Genomic DNA, 27,787 nt, shown 5'->3' on the forward strand with positions numbered 1-27,787 from the left:
GAGAAGTTTTACCTAAATAAACCCAACCTGTGATCCTCATGCCCACCCCCATTAAGCAGTCATTCCTTTCCCTCCATTCCTTCAGTACTCTAAACATATTTAGTTAGAGTATATGGCATGTTGTCTTGTGTATATCTCTGCTGCTGTGTGTATCTCTTCAACTAGTGAATGTGGGTGTTCATAAAAGTAAGCCTTTTAATCTTCCTCATCTTGATGACATCATTGCTGGCACATGGCAGAAATTCAACTCTTTTTGGTTGAAATCTTTAAATCTCTGGGTATCTGAAGAGTCAGGGTAATCAAGGTTGATCTAGTAGTTCATGGGAAGAAGAAACCATGTCCACACAGATTCATTACAGCAAGAGGGAGACATTCTTTCCCAATCACAGAAACCCACATAAGGGCAAACAGTTAGGGAGTAGGAATGAGCACAGTGTGTGTGGAGGGAGAAAATTGATCTCATTGGAGCAGAACAGCAGAAGTTACATAGGAAAGAGAGATAAAGTTGGGTATGTTGGGTGGGATCAAACAAACCTGGCAGCTTAAAATAACACAAATCTATTATCTTAGAGTTCTAGAGGCCAGAAGTCAGAAACGGGTCTCACTAGGCTAAAACCAAAGTTGTGTTTCTTTCTGAAAGTGCTAGAAGAGAATCCCTTTTCTTGCCTTTTCCAGCTTCTAGAGGCTGCCAGCGTTCTTTGGCTCATGACCCTCTTCTAACTTCAAAGCCAGTAATGATTGGTCTTTCTCACATCACTACACTCTGACACTTTCTTATGCCTCCTTCTTTCACTTTTAAGGACCATGTGAGTACCTTGGGCCCACCCAGATAATCCAGGATAATCTCCCCATTTTGAGGTCAGCTGATTAGCTATATTAATTTCATGTGAACCTTAATTCCCCTTTGCCATGTAGCCTAACATATTCACAAGTTCCAAGGATTAGGACATGACACCACGGTGGCCACTGTTCTGTCTACCAGACTCAGTATGAAACAGGAAGCTTCTATCCAGCTCTTAAACCATAAATGCCGTGACAAAAGCATAGGGCTCCAGACTGAGCTGCCCTGAACCACTCTTTCCAAAACCTTGCGCAACTGAGTCATGATGAGGACTTTTTTTTCACCTTTGTGCACAATGAATTTTTTTTAAAATAGCAGATATACATTAGGCACTTTACTTGCATTCATATAGACAGATAACAAGAACATTCGAATCCTGTTCTACATATAGATGATGCTGGCCCTAAGAAATGGCCCAGCTGTCTTTAGGTGGGATGCCCATATGCATAATATTTTGAATGATTTTAACTTATTTAATGGCTTCTGAGTTCCTATTGATCTGATGGGCAGTGATTCCCATGACACTGATAGGGCTGTGTTATTCTCTTGCTTTTGCATAATACTAATTAGTAATGATAATACAACTATCTTGAATGTAGTTATCATCTTTCTTAGAACTCAAAGAGTTTCACAGAATTTAACCTTTTTCTTGCAAAAATATGCCTATGGGGTTACCAGCTGCAGTATCACTATTCAAGGTTAAAATAAGAAATAATTTTCCAACATCACTGAAAGGTATAAGGAAATTTATAAATACAGTGATCTGATTGAAAAAATAGTCAAACTATTTGTTTTCATATATGCAAATTGTAAATTCAAAAATGCTTGAGGGAAGATTTCTGAGGTTGACTATTTGTATCTTCAAAGCACAGGTGACCACCTCTGCATTCATTTATTCACTCTTTTAACAAGTGTTTCATGTAAATTCTCAGGTACCAGACATCATTCTAGGTATACAGCTTCAACAAAGACAAGACAAAATCATTGTCTTCAAGGAGCCTACTGCTAGTAGGAGACAGACTATACACTGCTGGCAAATATAAGCAAATCATCTTTCAGGTAGTGAAAACTGCTCTGAATAAAAAGAAAAAAATAGCACAGGATAGAAAGAAAGAGAGAGAGAGGAGGGATGTTATTTTAGTTGGCGTGGTCAGGAAGGCCTGAGCAGATATTTGAATAAGGAGCAAGCCATGTGAAGAAATGAAAAAAGGGTGAAAACGCTAATTTGATTCAACAAACAAATATTAATTAAGCATAGACTACAGGCCAGGAATCCTTTATGATGCTGAGGAGAAAGCAAGTATAAAGACAAGACAAGCCTGAGGAGATCAAGAAACAACAACAAAAAGTATATGTACCATTTTGTTAATAAATGTCTTTACCAAAGACATTTACCTTTACTAAACACATTGACAAGTAAAATAATTACCAACATCACAAAATCCTAGTGCTATAGGTCAGTCTAACTACCTGTCTTCCTAGATCTATGGTTTTAAAATGTTTGCAATAGGATCACTTATTTAAACAAAGTCTCATGTGGAATTCCAACACATCAAACAAATAAAAGTGATCTGTTGTGTTGAAGGATTTGTGGATGTCTGTAGCCCGAACTATTCTGCCTTCCTGAAAAGTCCCTGCCCCTGTTTTGTAGTGATATTAATTTCTTAGTTTTGATCATTGTACCACTGTTGTATAAAATGTTAACCTTAGGAGAAGCTGGGTAAAGGACATATGAGAACTCTACATACCAGTTTTGCAACTCTGTGTAAGTCTGCAATTATTCCAAACTAAAAAGTTGAAAGAAAAAAAAATCCCACTACCATCACCACCAGGCAGACAACTTAGGGTCTGGGGGACATCCCGTTAAGCCATTAACCCTGCTGACTAGCCATGCCTTGCTGATTTAGCCTACTTATAAGAGACCTTCAGAAAAGGGCAGTTCCTTTCTGGGTTGGCTTTTCTGGTTTTTAACCATCCTCAACACCAGAAAATTCTTTCTTGACTTTTTAAACCCTTCATGCTCTGGGATAAACCCACTTTTTCAAGCTTTGTCATCAACAGAGAATTAAATTGCTTTCTCAAAATAATATTTTGCGATATATTTATAGACCACATAATTTTGCATTAACCTTCTTTCTACAAATTAATAGTAATGCCTTCATCTTTTCTCACAGGTCTTCTTTTTCCACATTTGAATCATTCAGGGGATTCTCCACTTTAAGCTCTTTTGGCCTTCTTAAACTATGGTGTCCACAGCTTATCACTGGACTTTAAAAAAATAAATAGATAGAAATAAAATTATAAGAGGAGCCAGTGAGTGTAAAATACCTTGGGTAAGGGGAGTGTATCATCACTCAGACTTTATATACAATACTCCTATTTGGATATTATTGCCGTAACAACCTCACTACATTACCATATTTTGTTTTTTCTTACACATTTTTTCACACTACTATGACAGTCGTTAAGCCAAGTGCCCCAGGCATTTGCTCCTAACCAATGAACAGTCAGACTGGGAACTTCAAGTCTTTCAGCAAGGCACAACTGCCAAAAAGGCTCTCTTGCCAGGAGACATATTCCCAGCATTATATAAAGTAGAAATTCGTTCTGAAATCATTCACCTGGTATCATTAAACAATGAGATAAGTAAACCGAATGAGTCTGTGACCTTGTTTGTTGGACCTCTCCATGCTTTTGTTGCCTGCCTGAAAAGTGAGGATAAGCGTGTTTACCAACTTTGCACGGGTGTTGTAAGAGTTGATTAATGCTTATAAGGCACCATCTGATGAGAGGCTCTGTGCAGTACCACCCAAGTCATACAGGCTGTGGAATGTCAGGGTCCCTCAAGGGCACTCCCGCAAAGCTCAGTACCATGACTGTAGGTGATTTGCTGTGGCCCATCACTAGTTTGTGACCCAACTGTACTTTCAGACCTGCACACCGAGCACCAGTAAGGCTATTGCCCAAAGCTGAAAAGCAGTTTTTCTAATGCTGCAGGCTCATGCACAAGGCACCAAAATAGCACTAGAAATACTATACCCATATTGCTTTATCCTAGACATCTGACACTTGTAAAGCTGATGCCAAATTTCTTGTCACATATGTGTCTGGAAGCCTTCGTGCTGAGAAGCGTTTCTTATCTTCTGACATTTCAGAGAGCTGCATGGAGCTAGACAAGCACAGACCCTCCTTCAAAAAGGCATGAGGCAAATGCAAGCATTCTTTTCGGGTGACCTCCATGGCTCTCATTGGAGAAGATCCAAGACACTCTTCAGCGTATCTGTAATCCTTAGGATATTCCAAATGTTTGAATGTGCTTCTTCCAGTGAGTAAGAGCTGAACTGCCCTGGCTCTCCAAGGTCATCTGGAAATGATATGCCCATTAGCCAAATGAGGAAATGCTACTGCAGGCAAACCAACCATAAGATCAAACGATCCTCAGGGGTCCAGGGGCCCAGATACTCTGTCTCTGGTGACTCAGGCCACCTCCATCTATTAAAATCAGGCTTCAGTTGACTCTAATTACTGTTGTGACTGACAGAAACTAAACAGAAGCTAAACTAGGATTTTTGCACATGATAAAATAGTAGATAATTTCTAGTGATTCCTTTCTCTTCTGATCTTGCCTACACAACCTGCCTGACAAAGTAGGTGCCATAGAGACCCCAACCCCAACCAGCAAGGAACAGGGTTTCCAGTAGGAGAGTCCCTAAAGCAACATATGTTAGAAAAACCTGGTTTTAAACGCAAATTCCTGGGCCCTAGACAGACCTTTGAATCAGAAACTCTGGCAAATGAGGTCCAAGCATCTGTATTTTTAACAAATTCCCCAGATGATCTTTTTTTAACTTTTCATTTTCCCAGATAATTTTAATACACACTACATTTTTTAAAAGGCTGACAGAATTTTCAAGTAAATTAAAATTCACGAAACCATCAGCTTGTTAGGAGTTTCTGGCCACAGGCTTATATCTAGTGGTCATTGATTCATCTACCCTATAGACACCCACAAGCAAACTATGACTGCACTCAAGAGGAAGGAATGTGTTTCATGACTTCTTCCTTCTCCAAGCCTCATTGTTAATGCTCCTCTTTTGGAATAATAACCACAGCCATATGATGCTTCTGGCTTCAGTTGCCTTGTATTGTTTAACTTTTTGTATTAGTTTTCTATCGCTACCATAACAGATTCCCACAAACTTGGCAAAAATCCATTACCTTACAGTTCTGTAGGTTAGAAGTCTAACAGAGGTCTTATTAGGCTAAAATCAAGGTGTCAGTAGGGCTGGTTCCTTTCTGGAAGCTCTATGTGAGAATCCATTTCCTTCCCTTTTCCAACTTCTAACTGCACACAATTCTTGGCTCATGGTCCTCTTCCTCCATCTTCAAAGCCAGTAACGCTGCATCTCTCTGATTATTCTTCAAATTTCCTTCTGACTCCTCTTCTGTCTCCCATTTCACTTTTAAGGAACCTTCTGATTACATTGGGACCACTCAGATAATACAGTATAATCTTCCTACTTTAACCATCTTAATATGTGATTAAATCTGCAAAGTCCCTTTTGCCATATAAGGTAACATTTTCACTGGTTTCAGGGATTAAGATGTGGACATCTTTGGGGGGTCGTTATTCCGCATACCATAATTTGCATCTGTAATATGAAGGATGTCTTCATTTGGGTTCCCCTAAAAGCAGATCCTGAGACTAGGAATTAAGTATGAGTGCCAGGAAGCCTAGTAAAGGAGTAGGGAAGCCAGGCAGTAAGAGAGGAAAGCAAATAAGTGAGTTAATGAACAGGACATCGCTACAGGCAATGGACCGAATTCGTCGAAGGACTGTGTAGAACACACCTCAGAACAGTCCCACCAAGGGGCAAAGAAACTGTGGCATTTATCTACCAATTCCCATCATTCATTAGTTAGGGGTCACATTAACTCCCTGGCACTTCCAGCACTTCCTGCCTAACTCTAGAAGTTCTCCACAGCTAGAGGATGTCCTTGGCAGGGACACACAAGAGGCCATAAGCTGCTTGTATCTAAGGGGCCTCCAGAGTGGACCAAGGGGCTAACAGCATCTGAATCAAGGGGCTTGGTCTTTAAGGGTAGTGTGGCGTTATGCATCAAAAGTTCAAATGCTCTGGGGGCCGGCCCCACGGCCGAGTGGTTAAGTTCGCACGTTCTGCTTCAGCAGCCCAGGGTTTCGTGGGTTCGGATCCCGGGCAAGGACATGGTGCCACTCATCAGGCCACGCTGAGGCAGTGTCCCACATAGCACAACCGGAGTCACTCACAACTAGAATATACAGCTATGTACTGAGGGGCTTTGGGGAGAAGAAGGAAAAAAAAAAGAAGAAGAAGATTAGCAACAGATGTTAGCTCAGGTGCCAATCTTTAAAAAAAAAAAAGTTCAAATGCTCGTATCCTTTGACCCAGCAATTCCACCTCCAGGGAATTTAAGTTAAGGGAATAATTGAACACACATGCAATAATTGTTTATAATATTATAAAGAGTTGGAAATAATTTAAATTTCCATTAATAGAGGATTAGTTAAATAAATTATAGTGATACTACTGAATGTTCTACTATAATTAAATATAATGATGTCCATCTACATTTCTTGACATACTTCTGAGTGAAAAAAAGGTTACAAATAGTAAATATATTATAAATCCATTTATATAAAATTATGTATGTATTATACGTGTGTGTGTATGCCTAGCAAGATGGTTGGAAGAATGTCCATCAAAACTCTAATAGGAGTTATTTCTAGGAAGCAGAATTTCTCATCTTTTATAGTTTATTCTTCATATTTCTATGTATTACAAAAAAATTATAATAAACGTTTTACTTACTAATCAACCTATTACAAAGATGTTTTGACATTTAAAAAAAGAATTCGTTTGTCCTAAAAGATAAGCTTCTTTTAGGTCTAATATGATAACATTCAATGTGCTCTTACACACTTCTCCATTTTAAAACTGCATGAGGCTAGGGACCATGCATTACACAGAATACTTAGGGAGTATTTTGAACACAGCAGGTGCTTAATAAATATTTATTCTTTAATTGATTTTCATCAGTATGAAATTCAGTAAAACAACACACTGAACAAACTGGGTCATGGTGAAATTTTCACACTGCAGGGAGTGAGCTGAGAAGCCTAGTGTGGCCTTATCAGGCAGGGGCCTGCCACAGCAGGCAAGAGCAGGCCTGTCACTACATGGACACACCCACCTCATCCCAGAGATGCTATCATCTCAGGCAGAAGTGAAAACCAGTATGAATACAGCCTTAAAATTTTACAGCACAAACGAGACACGTGGAATCTGTGAGAAATTAACTGAACAATTTGTCCCCTGATACTCCAGGCCTTCCTCAGAAACAACACTGTACTTTCAGTTATGCACAACAGTAGAGCTAACAGGAAGTTCAGAGAGAAAGAACAAGTGTGAGAACAGGCCATGGTGTGCCCACAGTGCAACAGGAACAAGAATATTTAAACGTGAGACTTCACAGTCTTCCTTCCAGACCCCATTTCCCCTTTTTATGTCTAAAGGGAAAAATTTCTCACCTGTCCAGTTTGCTCTTGGAGTCTCCTTTGTTGCTCAGAACCTGAATAATGAGCAGATAAAGAGAAAATAGAAAAATGCATGAGTCCCAGTTGATTTATATACTAAAGAGCTGAGAGAGGTGACAAGAGGAGGAAGGAGAGAGAGAGCCCAGAGAATCACGTGAAATGGTACCAGTGAGAGTTTGTGGCATTGGGAGGTGTCAGTTGGAGATTCAGAGCTTTGGGGAGCACTTGATGTCCATTTGGAAGGGAATGACAGTGAAGTAGAGAGGTTTTAAGATGCTTTTTCCATATTAAGAATGCATACCCAGGCCATCCCCAGTGGCCTAATGCTTAAGTTTGGTGCACTACACTTCAGCAGGCTGGCTTTGGTTCCTGGGTGCAGACCTACACAACTCATCTCTCAGTGGCCATGCAGTGGCGTGGCTCACATACAAAAAGAAGAAGATTAGGGGCCAGCCCAGTGGTGGAGTGGTCAAGTTTGCACATTCTGTTTTGGCAGGCCCGGGTTCGCCAGTTCAGATCCCGGGTGGGAACCTACGCACCACTTATCAAAACATGCTGTGGCAGACGTCCCATATATAAAGTAGAGGAAGATGGGCATAGATGTTAGCTCAGGACCAGTCTTCTTCAGCAAAAAAAGAGGAAGATGGACAGCAGATGTTAGCTCAGGGCAAATCTTCCTCAGTCAAAAAAAAGAAAAAAAGACTGCCTACTCCATACTAAAATCTATTGAACTGTATGCTTTAAATGGATGAATTATATGGTATGCAAACTGTATCTCAATAAAGGTTTTTTTTTAAAAAAAAGAATACCCTCCCAGGAAAATGCACAGCCCACTTTGGTAGTTTATTGAGAAACTAAAAAAAATATTTTAAGAACTCATTACTTTTTGGGTACCAAACCATTTCTTTGAATTCATTCTTATACAGAAACTGAGCCATGTGGAACTTCAATTACGTTTGGGTGACAATAGATTAGAGAAAGGATCCTTAAAGATCCTCTAATCCAAGCTCTCCTTTCAAAGATGAGGAAATGAAGCTGGGAGGTTAAGTAAGTTTTCATTGTCACACAATAGTAAAGCTGGGAACTACAGAGGTCTGAAATCTACCACCCACCCCCATCTAACGCTTTTCCTGCTATTGTTTACAGAAAGAAACAATTCAAGGATAAGTATGATTAGAACACATAATTATTATGCCCATGGCTGAATCCAGTTTTTCAGGCCTTTAGAACAAATCAGTTAGACTGCCATCAATCTAATCAGCTGCACACCATCGCCCAGCTAACAACCTAGGATGGAGAGGCAGCCTTTCTGGCCCAAGCCTGGAGAATAATCAGTCCTCACAATGGCAATGTTGCCTTCATCGTCCTTTGAAGAGCAACAGGAAAATAACAATAGCTACCATTTATTTGGGTACTTATCTGTGCCTCAACTTGGGCAGGGCAGTCAGAGCCCTATGACATTGCAATTTGGAGAGTTCAATTTTTAAATAGGAATTTTAAAACTACTAGATGTCACTAATGTAAATAACACCCATCTGTGAATCACATCAGAAATTTATGAAGTTAATTATGGGATCGCATCTCTGATGCTCTCCGAGGATGGCTCTGGCACCTGCTACGCGCTAGGCGCCAGTCTAGACATTTTACATATGGCATCTCTTTTAATCCCCACAATAATTCCATTACATAAGTATTAATCACCCCATTTTGAAAATCAAAAAAACTGAAAACATAATGGAAGCAGGATCAAACAAGTAAGAGACAAGTATCCTTAGGGTTCAAGGAGGGTAGTCTTCATGATATGATTTAAGGCTGTACCAAAAGAGTTCCCTTTTATCCCAAAAGAGTCACCCTAGTGTCTGTCATTCCATCATTAGCTTCATTCATTGTGACTTAAATACCCTTAATAGTCACCTATGAAATTAAAAGTAACCTGTGGATTGGTCAGAGTAGAAAATGCTATGCTACAAAACAAATTGGAATCTCAGTGGCCTGACATAAAAAAAGTATTTCTTGCTCATGCAAAGTCTGAAGCAGATGTTTGGAGTCCCTTGAGGGGACCAGGGATGAGATAAGGAGAGCATGGAAGATGGATGGTACAGGATGTTTTAGATTAACAGCACACAGATCATTCAGGCCTACGGGTAGAGTACATCATTTCCACCCATGTTCTGCTGGCCAGAGCTCAGTCACATGACCAACTCACCTGCAGAGGCAGCTGGGAAAGTAGGGAAGTAGAGGGATGGGTGAGCACTATAATCCCCGCCACACTCCTACAAGAGTTATAGCTTTGGTTCCTGTCTGTCAGAACATTAGTTAACAAGAGTTAGTAACAACAATAGACACGAATAGTATATAAGGAGTCTCTTATTTAGGACAGGATCAGAAAGGAAGAGATGGAAAAGGACAGTGACAGAGACAAATGTACATATGTGATAACTTTGTTGGGTTTTGCCTGACTCAAAAGATCCATGTACTAAACTGCACTGTTTCTCCAGCTCATTGCTCATGCTTCCAATGGCTTTGACTGTATGATGAATTAGACCTTACATTTTTCAAGTATAAGTTTTCTCAGAAATAAAGCTATTTGTTCATTTTATTCATAGAGGCAAATAGGTACTTTGGGAGATACAACTAAACAAACAAATATTTTCCTGACAAGTTGACTGTAACAGATACCAATAAGTTGACATATTTTCCTATTTATTTCTACCCTAAAACTCAACAACAACAAAACAATGAACTGGTCCCAAAAGGAAACAATAAATCAAATTTAGGGATGCATAAAATTTTAAAATCATATATTTAGGGGCCGACCCGGTGGGACAGTGGTTAAGTTCACACGTTCCGATTCTCGGTGGCCCGGGGTTAGCTGGTTCGGATCCCAGGTGCAGACATGGTACCGTGTGGCAAGCCATGCTGTGGTAGATGTCCCACGTGTAAAGTAGAGGAAGATGGGCATGGATGTTAGCTCAGGGCCAGTCTTCCTCAGCAAAAAGAGGAGTATTGGCAGCAGTTAGCTCAGGGCTAATCTTCCTCAAAAAAAAAATAAAATAAAATAAAATCATATATTTAAAAGAAAAATTATAATTTATCAGAACATTAATAACTATTGGTACATGACCCAATTAAGCCAGAAACCTGGCTTGAAACCCTCCTCTTCACTCAGTCTAATCACTGACAGCATTTGATTTTATCTCCAAAATATCTCTCAAGTTCATTGTCTTCTCTTCATCCTTCTATCCCTATTGTCACCGCCACAAACTTTCTCACTTGGAGAATCACATCACCTCCTAGATGATCTCCTGCATTCAGTCCTGCCCAGTCCCTTGATGCCTCCCTAGAAAGCAGTGAGCTTGAAACTGCAGCATGCAAGGGAATCCTTTTGGAAGCTAGTTGAACATGCTGATTCCCAAGTTTTCCCCCAGGAATTCTGATTCAGTGGATCTGGAGTGAAGGTTAGGGCTCTGAATTTTTAACAAGCGCTGCAGAAGATTTTAATGTGTGTGGTCCTAGGAGAAGCCCTGCTCCACACAAAATCTCAGTAAGATTCCCAAATCTCAATCGCCAGTCCTCTGTTTAAGGCAATTGAATGGCTGATCAGTGCCTACTGGATAAATTCCAAGGCCCTTATTATGGAATATAAAGCCTCCATGCCCAAGGCTTTGAATATCTTTCCAGCCTCATATTTCACTATTCCTCCTCAAACCCTTTACTTTCAGAACCACCAGTGCCAAAGTAATTCTATTTCCTGAGCACACTGTATTGTTTCATGCCTCCACGTTGAAGCCCATGCTGTTCTGGCTACCCAGAATTTCCTTGCATTGTCTTCCTGATAAACCAGCATTTACCTTCACAACTGAGTGCAAGTCATTTTGTTTGTTAGCGTACTCTAATATGCCACCATTGACAGAGGTAATATCTTCCTCCTCTTTCTTTTTTTCCTGTCTGCTCCTGACCTTTGGACATACCTCTATGACTGCACCTCTTTGTTTTCATTCTTCTCATTCCCTGTCTATTCATCTTCTCACCTCCTTGCTTCATCTCTGTGCCTGGCATATAGAAAGCATTAAATAAACATTGTTCAACGCTGAGTAAATAGAAAATAGAAAAGTTTAGCTCCTTTGGAGATAGCAGTTAATAAAGATTCCTCTTCAAATTATCTGATCCTTTAAGTTAAACATTTTAGTTCAGTTCAGTTTATAGCATTTTCTCTTTCCTACTTTATTCAAACTAATTCTACAAACACTTTTTGAAAGCCTACTATGCGTGTTGTACAATAGTGCTTCTTAAATTCCTAAGTTTACATGCTAAAAACTACCAGATTTAGGTTTTCTTTGTCTTTTATTCCCTACTGGTCTTTCATTAATTTTCTTATTTAACTAATGGTTTCTGTCACAGTTAAGTGAGCTATTAGCACTTTGAAGACTGTCTGATATCTTTTGAGAGGCGTTATACTAGTGATAAATGTTTTCCTCCCAACAAAGCCAAAATTTCCTTCCAAATAGTATAGTATTAGGTAGTTCTAAAATGATTTCCCTACATTCTTGTTTCTACCTAATGGACTTCTTTGGGGAAATGAATGAGAGAGTTAATAGCAGCCTAATACTTAACCCACATTCCTAATCAATCAATACGTTGTGTGGTTTTTTTTTAATTGCATGACCTAAGCACCAAACTCATATCCTAGGAAGACTGTTAAGTAATAGAAAGAATGGACCACTGTCTTTCTATATTTATCTCTGGGTATTTGTACCCAATTCAAAGACCTCTTCTGGATTCTGAAAGCAGCCTGTGACAGTTGAAAATGTGGCATAAATATTGTAACCTAGATCACCCCTAGGTGAACTAAAAGACCTCTTTTGTATATTCATTCAAAAGTTCAGGTCAGGATCTTAAGCCTGTACATAACAATGTATTTAAACATCACTGCTTTATACAATTCCTTATATGTCTTACTGTATAAATATGTCTCTCAAAGGAGAAAATGTTATCATAAAATAGACAGTAAAACTCTTAAACTTGCCAAAATACTGCAGTCTAAAATAATTTTATAACAGAGGAAAACACTGCTTCTTTTTAGCAGAGGAATGGAGTTATTACAAATATACTCTTTCTGACATTAGAACAGTGAGAATGAGTACTCATCCTATATTTGTTGGCATAGAGTTATTTGGATGTGGTAAAAATATCTCCAAGAACAGTCTTCACTCTTGCCATAAACCTGTAAATCTTCCCTACAAAGATGAAAACTGTCCACAGCAATCAACAGTAACACTCCAAGTCTGACACGCCCAGACACCAAACAACACAGTGCTCGGTGGTCGAAGAGCACTGTTAGCATTAACCAGGAAACCACACAGAGCAACACACTCCTCTGCCCAGAGAACAAATGTCCTTAATGCAGCGATGCACCAAAACTCAAAACTGTCCTACAAAACACACAACAAAGAGTTACAAATACGCCCCACAGAGGGGTAGAATTTATAATAAAGTTTAAAATAATTTGTATGGTGGTTATATATTTTTTTTAAAAAGTAGAACATAGCAAGTGTTGATGAGGATATGGAGAAATTGAAACTCTCATACATTGCTGGTGGGAATGTAAAATGCTGATGCTTTTTGGCAGTTCCTCAATAAGTCAGACATAGACTTACCATAGGACCCAGCAATTTCACTCCTATGTATACACCCTGAAGAATCAAAAACAAGGCCTCGAATAGATACTTACATACAAATGTTCATAGCAGCACTATTCACACCAATGGTAGGGAACACGTGACTGTCCATCGACAGATGAGTGGATAAACAAAACGCAGTCTATACACACAACGGAATATTATTCAACCCTGTAAAGGAATAAAGTACTGATACATGCTACAATGTTGATGAACCTAGAAAATATGCTAACTAAAAGAAGCCAGGCACAAAAGGCCACATGTTGTATGATTCCATTTATATGGAACATACAGAGCAGGCAAATTTATAGAGATAGAAAACAGATTAGTGGCTGCTGGGGGCTATGGAGAGGGGAGAATGGGAGCAACTGCTTATTGTCTCCTGTTTCCTTTTGGGGTGACAAAATATCTAAAGCAAGATAGTGGTGATAATTGCATGACATTGTGAATGTCCTAAATGCCACTGAACTGTACATTTGAAAATGGTTAAAATGGTGACTTTTATATTATGTGAATTTTACCACAAAAAGAAATCATTTGGCAGCCAAATAATTTTTAAAGATGTGATCAATTCTGATATATTCCACAGTAAAAATACTTTTGATTAAAGCATACTTTATTAATACAAGCATTTGTAAATTGCTTGTATTATCAAATGTCAATCTTAATTGTTCCATTTCTAAGTAAATTTATCATTACAGTAGAATTTCAAAGAATCTTGAAAATAGAAGCTGTTTGGAAAATATTTGTTATATTGAAAAGTAGCAATGCTACAAAGTCAAATGACATAAACCCAAAATTCATAACTTTGCTTGGTAATGTGAGATAATTATAGATATCTACAGTTAAATGCTTAGAAGACCAAAAACTCCCAGATGTCTGAGAAAAACTAATGTTCTATTTGGAAAACCAATAAACTCTTAGCATCCCAAAGAATTATTGGCCTATATCATTACTCAACATTATGTATAAATATGAAGATTTATGCATAAACAGGAAGATTCATCGACAAGATTTATGCTGAGTGCTTATTATGTGTCAGACACTATTCTACACATTGGAAATACGAAAGTTATTAAGGCACTTAGGTTCTTGCCCTGAAGGATCTTATGGATAAAACTGAAACCATACATGTTTTACATATTGCAATTTTACATATGCCAATAATATCATCCAGGAAAAGTAGAGGGATGAATAGGGAACCAGAGTCAACAGTAAGTACAGATAAATAACTTATTGCTATTATCTTCCTAAGTGGTATTTAAAGAAAAGCACCAATAAATCAGTATCATTGTGTTGTCATCCAGACAACTGCTAAGAAACATCATGCTGGATGCTTGAATTGGTAATAACATTCTCCTGAACTCTTAAGCTCTGTTTTATTCATGTTCTGTCTCCTCAATCAATCAGAAGAGTGGATAAAAGCCTCATTTCAGGCTGCTATCACTAAGAATAGAAATGCTTGATACACAGAACCCTGTATCAGGCTCTGCGGATGGTTCAGAGTTAATGGATGACATCCCTACCTTTGTGTAGTTTATCATCTGACTGGGTAGGCAAAATGTCCATCAGAACTATTTAACAGCAATTATAGAGTGACCTAAGATCTAAACACATGTGAGTCAATGTAGTATAAACCAACCTTCCAAGTACTGTGAGAATGTGAAGTATGGACTACTCACAAACACAGCACTCACCTAGTACACACTGCCTTTCTGACACAGCACAGGTTATGATTTACATGCTCCCTTGAAGTTGAGAAACAATCCTAACCCTGATCTATTTTCTTCATATCACATGTAGAAGTTAGGGAGAAGAATCTAGGGCTTACTATGTTGCCAAGCACTTTGTTAGGCATTTTTATATTTAACTTCACAAAAACCCAGTCTACTTTATCATCACTATCATTCCCATTTTACACTTGCCCAAGATCACACAGCAACTCAATGTGATGGTAAGGGAGGAGTCATTGGACCCAGGTTGATTTCAAAGACTATTTTATCTACAAAATTTTGCTCCATGATGCCACACTCCTTAGACCATACCCTAAGAATTGTTGCCCTAAAGTAATGGCTCGTATCCAGAGATGCTTCTCATAATTACCCCAAGAGCTTTTTCAAAATATACATACTAAGAGCCATACCCCAGATACATCAGCCAGAAACTCTAGTACTGGGGCATGGGTGCATATTTCTTAAAAATGCTCCCAAGTGCAGCCAGCCCCGTGGCCACGTGGTTGGGTTGTCATGCTCCGCTTCAGTGGCCCAGGGTTCCACTGGTTCAGATCCCAGGCGCAGACATGGCATTGCTCATCAAGCCATGCTGAGGCGGCATCCCACATGCCACAACTAGAAGGACCCACAACTGAAAATATACAACCATGTACCAGGGGGCTTTGGGGAGAAAAAGGAAAAATAAAATCTTAAAAAAAAATTCTTCCAAGTAATTTTATACACTTATCTAGTTAAGAAGCTCTGCCATAAAGTATGCTGCCAGAAGGAAACATCAATTACATAATTCAAGAACATTTCACACACTGAAGAACATTAATTCCCAGATTAAAAGCACTCAACAAATGCCTGGCCTAACTGATGAAAAATAATCTACACCAAGGCACATCACTATGAAACGTAAGAACGCTTAGAAAATGAACTCTGAAGAGGTTTTTTTAAGTCACATATAAAGATCATGGAATCAGAATGGCTTTAAAAATCTCAACAACACTACTAGAAGCTAGAAGATAAAGGAACAATAGCTTCAAAATTGGAAGAAAATTATCTCCATCTCCAATCTAGAATTTTACACCCAGCCAAACTATTAGGCAAAAAGGAAGGTGAGATAAAAAGCAAGAGACATGCAAGGTCTCAAAAAAATGATGTCCCAAGCACCTTTTCTCAGGAAGCAGGAGATTGTGTTCCCCTAAAATGAAAGAATAGCAAGAATATTCTTAGAAAAAATAAGAAATGAGATCCTTTCCTAACAAAGGATCCAACACAGAAGAGAGCAAAAGAAATCCCCAGATGGATGATGAAGGGTGACACCAGACTGACAGCTGTGTGGTGAGAATAACACTTACATAATCATAATCATGTAACTGCTGGATATTGATGCTACTAAACTATATATTTATAGTAGGAAGATAGAGGAAAGGGAAATATACAAATATGTGGTAAGTGCAGGAGAGAAGAGTGAAAGCATGCTAAGCCCTCATCTTTCATAGTAGGAAATAACATCTAAAATGAAAATATCCAGAAGCAGCCAAGATGACTAACTTTTCATCCCCAACTGAGGCCAAACTTTGCAGAGTAAATGTAATGGGAGAGTGAGTACGAAGTAATGAAACACTAACGTGCCAAGCCATCATTGCCCAGGAGATTTTTTAAAGTTGTTACTCAAGATGTCTTATGACAATGCCCACATGGGAAATTCCAAGAAAAGAGAGACTACAACCAAAATAAAACCTCTAAAACCCCCCTCTCATCAACCCAGTGGGACAAAAAGATCTGATCCTTAAAAAAGAATTCATCCACTAAGGAAGACACAGACACTGATACCAAGGCCATTAGAAAGAGAACTGTGGTGTTGCACACTTATTGCCAGTTCTGGCAGAATATTACAGAGAGAGGTAAAACATCCCATAGAAAACAGGTGATAAAGGTTCAGTGCTTAAGACAAGATTTTGAGCAAATGCACAAGTAAAGACCGAAATCAGTAATAAAGAACTCAGAGTTTAGAAGGGAATTCCCCAGGCCACATGGAGCAAGAAGAATAGGCTCCTGACCTAAATTCTTCTCTAAACAACACAAGTTGTGGCTCCTCACCATCTTAGAGATGTCAGAATCTCTTGAGAGCCTCGCCAACTGTCTTTTGACAATCTAGGTTCAGTTGCTCCAACAATTACAATTACTTTTGGCTTCCTCATAAAACCTTGAGGTAAGAAATCTTTTTTTTGTTACATTGAGATATGAGCAACATAGTATCTTGAAATATTAACCTTTGTGGCTTTTTTTATTTTCTGCACTTCCTTGGACCCTATCCTAGTCAATCTGAGACACCCACATTGCCTTACAGAGAATTAGGACAGTTATAGAAGATTAAAGGAAGCAGAGCATGGAGTTTGTGTCCTAATAATAGATTGCAAAGAGAATAGAGAAAGACAAATGATCCTTTCTCCCTCTCCTATGTTAACTGAGGATCCCTTGGGCTGTGTTTGAGAGGAAAATGGTGGTAGGGTTGACTTTTTGGGTAAACAAAAGAAATGGACCTGGAGGGACCACATGGTAACTAATACCAGGGAACTGCATGGAAGCTGAGCCAATATTCATCAACCATACAATACTATTCTAACGAATATTACACATTAGCCACGGTAAGGAGCTATAGAATGACAGTCCACCCCTGACAAAGGCCTACACATCATCCTTGAAGCATCTAACAGATGGACACCCATTCATACCCAAAAGCATGACGAATCCCATATGAACTGCCCCTAGAGGACATCCCAGGAAACCTGTAAGTCCATGACACCCAGAGGAACAGTGGGTGACAAAAGAGGAGCCCTCAGCAGCATGTGAACTTGAATGGGGCTAGACACTAATGAAATCTACCCTAATTACAGACACTTGCACTGGGTGAGCTCTAATTGACTATAGAGTTAGCCAAATAGGCACTCTTCAAGGAATTCAGTCTTAATGAGACTTATTTTTCTCTACATATTTTAAAGGATTATGCCATGTGTGTGAAAATATGCATTCTCCAAGTTTCCACTTCCCTACGTGACATATATCAAGGGGTAAATGAGTTTACCTAAGAAACAAGCTGTGAAATTGAAAGTCCTGGTTAGTCTCTGATTTGAATGAGAGGTTCGTTAACAACAGAGTCCCCACTGGAATGCCATAAAGCCCAGATGAGATAGCAACTAATTCCAGGCAGTGATCCAAGCATCTAAAACAACAACAAAAAAAAGGAGTAAAACTTCCCTTTGGGTACTTGGTACCTCTAAACATTTCTATGTTCTTCTCATAAGAAAGTGCCCTTTTTTAGGGACTCAACTACTGCATTTATAAGCAAAGGTTAAAAGTTCTGCTCAGGCCCTGCATCTCTTTTCAGTCTTTACCAATAATTTATAGTCAGTACTATACATAGTCAACTTAAAGCTATGACATCCTTAATAAGCTTCCACCTCCAAATTTAATAAGTACATAGGAATCTGAGGTGAACAATCCTATACATATGTATTTAGGAATTTTCTCAGAAAGGAAAAATGATGTTGTGGCCTTTTTAAAACAGAACAGGCAATGATCTGGTAATAAACCTGTTGAATCAAGAATATGAGAGGGAGCTCAGACTTTCTCTAACAGCAAGTAGGAGAGGCCACCTAACAAGACACGCACTTATTCTTTAAGGCTTTTGATAGGACTATGTATCCATGTGGAATTAGATAAGAAAGATGGTTCCAGGCGACGGACTAGAGTTGAAAGGGCCAACCTCAGCTACCAAGTCCTACGTAGAATATTGTTGCTCAGGGGGAAATACAGTGGGACTATAAACACGTGGGTTATAGACACTAGCTAAGAACAGGCAGGCTGATTGGTGTCTGAAGCAGCTCCTGATAAATTTCTGGGCGCCCTTTACAACCTTACCAAACTAGCTGTCCCAAACACAACAGCTATGTTGTCTGACTTAAACAGACTAAGTTATTAAGTCTTAACAAAATGAGGAGGAGTTGCTGCCATGATAACAAGCTGTGGAACACAGTCAAAAGGTTGGTAAGAGCTTAAAGCAAGCACTGGGAGGAACATGGAACACAGGATAAGTATTCAGAAGGAAGCTGAAAAGAAGCCATGGTGAAGAAGAGATGATATTTTCAATGCATTTAAGGTCTGAAAAAGAATTATAGACTTAAAAGAATTATAGACTTTAAAGAATTATAGACTTTAGGGCTGGAAAGAATCTTAGGGTCTACCTAACCCAAGACTCTTTTTTAACCATGAAGAAAATGAGACCCAGCAAAGTTGTTACTTGCCCAATATCACGAGTTTTCTTTCCTTCCTGTTTAGACTCTTCCTACCATACTATTTTGGCCTCTTCTACTCGAGTTTCTCAAGGACAGTGACTTTAGCTTTCTAGACTGTCCTTGCATTCCATAATCCTTGTTTAATGAGGGATCTCATGGGTATAAATTCTGGCCCCTTAGGCTTCCACCCTGCAAGTCAATCCTTTCCTTCCTGTTCCCATACACCACACAAAGCAAACAAATACTAATGCAACATGTTTCTCCTCATGACTCTGTGGAGGAAGTAAATGGGTAGCCAGGTCTACCAGCAAATCATTTTTTGCTTCAAAGATGAAGGAGGAGTCATATAAGCATCACCCCTTGGGGAGGCTAAAATTCACTCTCAGAGGAAGATGAAGGACTAACATGATGTACATGCTGCGAAACAAATCTGCCAAATCAGGTCTGCCAGTGGGAGAAAAGGCCCACACCATATGGTTGGTAAATATTGGCACTGAGTCCCAGGTGGGTGATTCACAAATATCAAGTGAGGAATTAATTTGAGAAAGTCATATGGCAACTTCATCTCATTTTTGGTGATATAAATGCCCTTCATTTTTCCAGCAAATATTTTTGAGCACCTACTCTGTGCCAATCACTGATTTAGACACTGAATACACAGAGGTGGAAAAGCCAAAGTCCCTGCCCTTAGTCACCCAAACATAAAGTCACAGTTCTTCCGACCACTTCTTCCCCAGCTCCTCTACTACCCAGCATCCTACGTCCCTTCAGATATCTCTTTTATCACTTTTTCCCCTTTATGTTTGCTTCCAGAGCCTTCTGCCTTTAATAGTCCAGACCTTCATCATCTAGGGCCTAAACCAGTTTTCAAATTGATCTTCTGGTCTTCTTTCAATCTAAAATGTATACCATGATCAGGTTATAGTTTCGAAAATTCTGATTTATTCTGATTAGTCCAATAGTCAAAAGCTTCAAATGGCTCCACACAGCCTACTTCAAACTCCTGACTGCCACATCCCAGCCTCCAAATTCTAGCACCACTACTTCTGTCAAAACTTAATCAACAGGAATGCTATTCAGAAGCAATTTTAAACTACATTAATATTTTTGACCACATATCCTGTAAGTTTACACAAAGAGAGAAAAGATTTATGAGTCAAGCAATTCTTTCATTTATGTGGGTTAAGTTCCTGGAAAAGTTATTTTAAATCAACATAAAATAAATAGACTTTAATTTTCTCATAGAAACAATGTTATTATAAATGTTTTCAGTCTTGACTAAGAAGCTAATGCCGAACATTTTTATTGTAAGTCAAGACAGTGGAAAAAGTGCTGTAAGTCAAAACAATGTCAGTAGGATTTCTTTTCTATAGAAACAATTGTACTTCCTTTTTTTTTTAAGGTATGCATTTTTTTGCTGAGGAAGATTGGCCCTGAGTTAACATCTGTTGCCAATCTTCCTCTTTTTTTTTTTCACCCTCCCCAAAGCTACAGTACATAGTTGTAGACCCTAGCTGTAAATCATTCCAGTTCTTCTATGTGGGATACCACCACAGCATGGCTTGATGATGTGTAGTGTGTAGTGTGTAAGTCCATGCCTGGGATCTGAACCAGTGAACCCCAGGCCATCAAAGTGGAGTGCGTGAACTTAACCACTCAGCCAGAGGGCGGGCCCCCAATAACTCTATTTCTACCCAAGTATCTACTCAGTACCTTTTTGTGGAACTCACAATCACCTTCTATTATCATCTATAAGTCACTTCCCTGTGTACTATAAAATATAGAGATTTCTAAAGTGTATGTAAGCAAACAAGGTAATACAATCATAAGAATACATTTAATATGATATGCTATCAAAACTTATTATACAGTTTTCTTTGCTAACTTGATAACTTTCACTTTATTTTCAAAGCAGAAGGTGAGAGACACCTTCAGCAAGGACACAGAATTTAGGAAGCTTACCTTGGGTCAATTCTGACAGCATCTTTGAGAAAGAGAGACCTAGGGCTACTTGTGACTTTTTTCAGTGATACCAATTCAGAGATATCAAAATTGTTGGTGTTCCTTTTTCTTTTTCTCCCAAGAAAAGTTTTCTTGTAGTAAGCTTAAAAGCTTAAGCGTTAGAGATTAAATGAAAGGTCACTGTGTGCTTGAAAACTTTCTTGAGCAGCAATATCTCTAGTACAATTATCCTATAATGATGTGAGCCTCTCAATTAAATTCTAATTGTTTATTCTCTCACCACTTTTTACTTTACAGTGCTAAAAAGACCAAAGGTGTGGCGGGCAAAGCTAAGCCCAAAGAACTCAGTGCTAAGTTTGATTTCGAACAAGTGAAACAAGTCTCTCTACCTTGGTCACAACTGAACTGTTGGCTCATAGTTATGAAAGGCAGCCAGCCTTCAATGTGTAACCAGTAATTTAAGTGAATTTTCATAGATAGATTATGTCCTCAGGTCAGTGTCTAACTTTTTCGACAAACATATGAAACTGTTAAACACAAATGTTTTTGCTCCAGTGTGTATCAAAAGCCTTTAAAATGTGTGTGCCTGCTGATTAGTAACAGACTCAGAAATTTCACTTATAGTAATTTTTTCCTTAGGAAATAAGCATCAAGTATGCAAGATTCATTCATAAGAATGTTCATCACAAGATTGTTTATAACAATGAAAAAAAGAAATAATCTAAATGTCCATTAATAAGGAAATAATTAATAAATGAGGACCTATTCAGGCAATGCAAAACTGTCCTAGACTGGGTCTCTGCCAGAAGACAGAGGCCAGGCCCTTGTGTGCAGATAGTTTATTTTGAGAGGTGAACCCAGGGTATAATAGTGAGGGACCAGGAGGAATGGAACAGGGAAGAAGGAAAATCCAATATAAAGGTGTATTTTCAAATCAGAAAGAATGGGAAACTGGGGCTTTATCTAACTGGGGCCTCTAAGGAAGAACATAGAATGTGACCCCTGCATTGTCAGCCTATATGATAGAATCAGGGAGCATCCATGATCGGCTCTCATCTCTGCTGGTCAAGGGTCTTCCCATGAAGGTTAACATCCTCATACTTCCAAGTCTGCCCAAGCTCAAGTATTAAACATGTCCCCACAGATTGCCCACGTGGGGTGTGAGAAGCCCCCGGGCAGAAACTGAGAAATACATGGTGGAGCTAAAACAGGTAGATGTAAGGTAACATCTGTGCAATGGCTGTAGTAAAATTGGGGCTGAGAGGATGTGGGGCGTGAGAGCTAGAGGTGTCTAACACAAATATCAGGTGCCACAACAGTGATGATGTAGTTCTATTATCTATTGACATATAAGATGTCTCCTATTGATAAGGGAGTAACCAAGTTATTGTATCAAGTTACAAAATGCTATATATAGTATGATCTCATTCATTTTAGTTAGCTAGCTTTTGTTTGTACTAACAGATTCCCTCAGGGTCGCTTTTAAAGGGAATAGCGTGCTTTAGTGGAAGAACCAATGGAGCAAAAGGGAAATGTGGATCTCAGAGGAACTATGGTACAGACAGCCCTCAGGAGAATGGGAAGCCACCAAACATGAAGACAGCTTGGTTACTAAGTACTCCCTCCACTTCGCTCTCTCTCACTTTTGACCTAGTTCTGCTCTTTTCTCACTCTTGACTGGCTCCCTCACACTATTCTTTGTAACTCTGAATCTCTGCTTCCTCACAAGCCATGGCTTCTGCTTCTTCACAGCCTTTTTGTCCCACTACAATTGTACTGGTTTTTTATAGCTGGCATCCACTCTGATTGGTAGATGAATATGCCATACCATTAACTACATATTTTTAATATCAGCTGTGTATATATGCATGTGCACACATAAGTACTATGCATTCATGGAGGAGGGAAGAGACATGGAAGGAAACAGAGAAGAAATCATTAGAGACACAAAGAGAACCTGAACCAGAGCCAGTGGAAGAAACTATAACTGTCATTGCACACACAAATATACAGCTGATGTATACAGTGGCAATACATAGACGGAGGAATTTCCTTCAGTCCAGTGCCAGAAATAACCTTCTCCTTTTAGTCTATACATAGAATGTGGTTAGTAAAAGAAAGAGAATTTGAAGAAATTTGTTCTCTCCATCTCCAGAGAATGTGTTTCCCTGGATAAAAGTGAGGAGAAAATAGCTCATAATATCTTTCTATAATATATCAAAGCACTCAGGTACTCAGACTCTCATAATTAAATACATGAGAGCTAGGAAACATAAAGCTCTCACAGCAGCATCAACTTTAAGAATTGGATGTTTTCCCATTAGAAATCTAAAGGAGAAATCTTTTCTTATTCATCTTTGCATATCCTAGCACACAGTAAACAATCAATATTAGTAAGCATTCTATTAAAATTTCAAGCACTTTAATTAAAGATTACTTATAGGTGATATCTATTATTTTGGCTCCTGTATTCATTATAAATCTTAAAGGAACCGCTTTCCCACCAATTTCAGGCCATGTGGTTTGAACGGCTTGTCCCCCATCCTTAAATCTAGTGTGAACCATGGCTAGACTAAGTTAACCAGCAAATTCAATTCTCTTACACAAAGTGATTGATTCAAGGATGGACACATGACCCAGTTGAGCCGCTGAGAACCAGACCCAGGGCTTTTGTTCATCTTCTGAGGAGGAGAGGTCTTCTCCTCCCCAATAGGCTTGAAGTCTTGGCAGTGTGAAATCTTGGGAGGTTGCAGCCTTCTTTCAACCCTGAGGGGAGATTCTAAGAATGAGGCCTACATGTGGAAGAGAGAGAAGGTGAAGTGAGACCCAATTTTGGAGATGTTTCTGGAGCACCTGTGTCAAGCATCAGTCAAGCCAGTCTCCCCACTGGACTTGCCAGTTATAATAGCCAGTAAATTCCCTTTTTGATGAAATATATTTAGATTGAATTTTCTTCACTTTGAACCAAAAGAAACTTAACTGATACACTGCTTGCAACATATAGATGCCTATTCATTTCTATGATTTCTTCCAAGAATATATATAGAACAGACCCAGTCGGAAATAAGCCTTACCAATAAGGTATTCTGCAAGGGGGACTTCTTGCTTGGTTTTGAACACTCTGGATCCTTAAATCTTGAGTTTAATTAATTAAATTAGATCCTTACAGTATAGGCATTTATTTATAAAAAGACCTTACATATGATTCTTAATTTCAGAGCTTTATAAAGACAGATCATTGAGAATGATAACCTACCTTATGGAATGAGAACTATAAACAAAAATGAGAACTCCAAAAATATTAACTAAATTTGACTACCAAAAATGTGTCTATTTTTGTCCAGATTTCTCTTTTCCTTTCATTGTTCAGGCCAACCCTCCACGTTTTTCATCTTAGGTATGCGGTAGCACATTACTTCTGGGTATCAGGGCCCTGATCATACCCATTGCAGTTATTTGCAGTTTCTATCTACAGTGCCTCCAAATTCACTTTAAAATTCCAAGTCCTTATTAATTACACTCCTAAAGAGGTCTCACCAGGCCTTCCTAGTACTTCAGACAATTTTTAGCTCTATGGTTCTTCCCAATTTAAAAACAAAATGAATTTCACAAACAGAATTGAAATGTCAAATTTTACTACCATCTGGATTTAAAGACTGCAAGAAAAACTAGGTTTGGGTTGTTTTATTTTTGTAGCCAAAGTGAATGTATTACAGTACATTTGTTTTCAGACCATTTACCTCTCAATCCTACATTTCACTCCAGGGGAATAAGGTATTCAAGTGAAAAACAGGAGACCATCCAGAAAATTCTAAGAGCGAGCCTATAAAATGCAGTAGTTGCATTTGATATAATGGAAGAAAAATCTTCCAACTCCTCTTCATCATCGTCATGAGGATAAACCGATCTGCTCACTGCACTGAATTTAGAACCATGAATGTGAGTTAACAACTTGGCTCTGCTCCTCTGGGGGCTTACAATCTGATACATGTACAGACATAAAGGATACAGAGGATACAAAGCCTTCATGGTCCATCCATTTAAAGCACAGTGCAGCTCCAGTGCCTCCAGGGTAGGAGAAAGAACAGGAGCAGCTGAGATACATCAGGTGGGATAGATCTGACAACAGAGGAGAGGGGTCAGTGAGGAAGGTGAGTTTAAGTTGCTCCTGGCACAGACAGCAAAGACGTCACCTCAGGGAAGCACCTGGGACTGTGACACATGCAAAAGGAAACTGAGTAATTGTTTACATTGGAAGAGTTCTTACAGAGAGCATCATTTGATTCTCTCAAGAACCACAACAAGAAGCTGGTCAAGGACTATCTTCCAAATTTTGAAGACATGAGAATCAAGACACTAAGAGATTATGTCTTGGCTTGGGTGACTCACAAGAAGCAAAGCCAGGACCCGCAGCACATACTGCTACACTGGCTATTGGCCAATATTCCCTGGATGTAAACCTGACTCTAAGTGGCTTGGTTTCTCCCCTATTGCAGCTCTCCTTATATGCTCATTCATTCAGCCCCAACAAATGATCCTGCTATGTTCCAGGCACTGTGCTAGATGCTGGGGATATAGCAGTGAACAAAGCAGACAAGGTCCCTGCTCCCATTGTGCTTACATCTAGCAAGGAATATAGAGTATTTTTAGTGTATTTTTTTTCATTGTGGTAAAATATACAAAACAAAATTTACCATTTTACCCATTTTTAGGTGTACACTTCAATGAAGTACATTCACATTGTTGTGCAATGATCACCACTATTCATTTCCAGAACTTTTTTCATCTTTCCAAACTGAAACTCTATACCCATTAAACAATAGCTTCCCATTCCCTTCTCCCCCTAGGCCCTGGCAACCACCATTCTACTTTCTATCTCTATGAATTTGACTACTCTAAGTACTTAATATAAGTAGAATCACATAATATTTGTCCTTTTGTGTCTGGCCTATTTCACTTAGCACAATGTCTTCAAGCTTCATCCATTTTGTAGCATGTGTCAGAATTTCCTTCCTTTTTGAGGCCGAATAATACTCCATTGTATTTATAGACCACATCCTTTCTGTCCCTTTGTTGCAGTGTTGTCACAACCTGAGCCCCAGTGGAGCCAATGGTTGCTCCTCCAGGTGGAGGTGCAGACTGAAGGGCCATCGTCTATCTCATGGCAGAAAGTTTTGTGGCAACTGGAAAATGAGGCCAGGTGAGGAGTTGGAGCCACTTGTCTGTCTTCTTCCTGAGAGGTAAGGGAGATTATAATTGTTTTCTTGTCACCTGGAATTCTAACCTTTATCAAACAAGTTTCCTTTGTTCCCATTACCTTGAATTGTATCTCTTTGGACTCCAGAAAAGTCCTCTTCTTCCTTCACCATTATTTCAACAAATGATATAAGGTTAAGTATAATTGAACTGCCTTCATGCAACATTTCAAACAAACTCTAATGATATTTGAGACTTCAGACAACTACTGCTCCCTTATCACCCTTTGTCCCCATTCCCATCAAAGCAAAACAAAAATTAGGTAGACAAAGACACCTGACAGATAGATAGATAGATAGACAGACAGACAGACAGACAAATAGGAAGGATAGATAGACTTACAGATAGATAGATAGATGGATGATAGATAAACGACAAAAGGGAAAGGAAAGGAGGAAAAAGAAGGGAAGAAAAGAAAGGAGAGGAGGACGGAAGGGAGGGGAGAGGGGAAAAGAGGTAAGATTTGGGTAAACTTTAATAGCTGAAAAAATGTCTAGCTAGTCTCTGGACTACTCCAGTCCTATAATCTTGTGAAAAGGATAATCTTATTTAGAAATCTAATCAGCAAAATTAAAGCCAATTTCCTAATTCCCTAACTTCTACATCCAAAAAATTAGTATAGCTCCCAGACAAGTGTAGGTTTGAAGTAGGGAAGGCCTAAAGGAAGAGTTAGAAGGCAACTCTGGGAATGTCGTCCTAACCTCTGAATCAGAACTGATCTTACAGTCCCTGGGGGAAAGAATCAGTTCAGAGACAAAGCCAAAGTTTTAGTCCAAAGACCCAATATAAACAAAACATGAACGCTGCTCTTGCCAGGAACACTGGTTGCTTAAATCAGGTTTAAATTTCTCTATAATGATGACGACCTGGCATTGTCTCTCAAGAAGGATCAGTGAGTGAATTATGGCAGCTAAAGAAGGCAGTCAGGGGCCACTGCCTAAGGAGTCCTCACTTAAAATTCCCATAGTGAGTTTATTCCCTCAGTGGCCCATAGACTTCCCCTATTCTCCCTTTAATAAGCACCATGGTGTTGTAACTGGTTATAGAACCTATACGACATTCTGGATGAGAAAGTAGACACAGCCTAGACCGTAAGTTCTCAAACTTTGATGTACTTGTGAATTCCCCAATGAGGAGAATCATCATCACAGTAAGCTCCTAGCACCCAGCCCTCGGAATCAACGATTTCAAATACCTTACCTCACTTCATCCTCACATGCGATCTCTGGGGAAGATGTTGTTTTCATTCCTATTTTACAAATGAAGAAACTGAAGAAGGTTAAATAGCTTGGCCAGTTTCTCCATTAATACATGGTAAAACTGGTTTTACATGCGGGGAGTCCGATGCCAGATCCAGTGTTGTACGGACTCCCTGAAAACCTCCCTGTCCACTTATAACCATAGAGCTTCTGTAATTCAGAAGAAAAGGACTTATTTTAAAACTTGGCTTATTTGGG

This window comes from Equus caballus, chromosome 2 (assembly GCF_041296265.1).
Source record: "Equus caballus isolate H_3958 breed thoroughbred chromosome 2, TB-T2T, whole genome shotgun sequence".
Classification (NCBI taxonomy): Eukaryota; Metazoa; Chordata; class Mammalia; order Perissodactyla; family Equidae; genus Equus; species Equus caballus.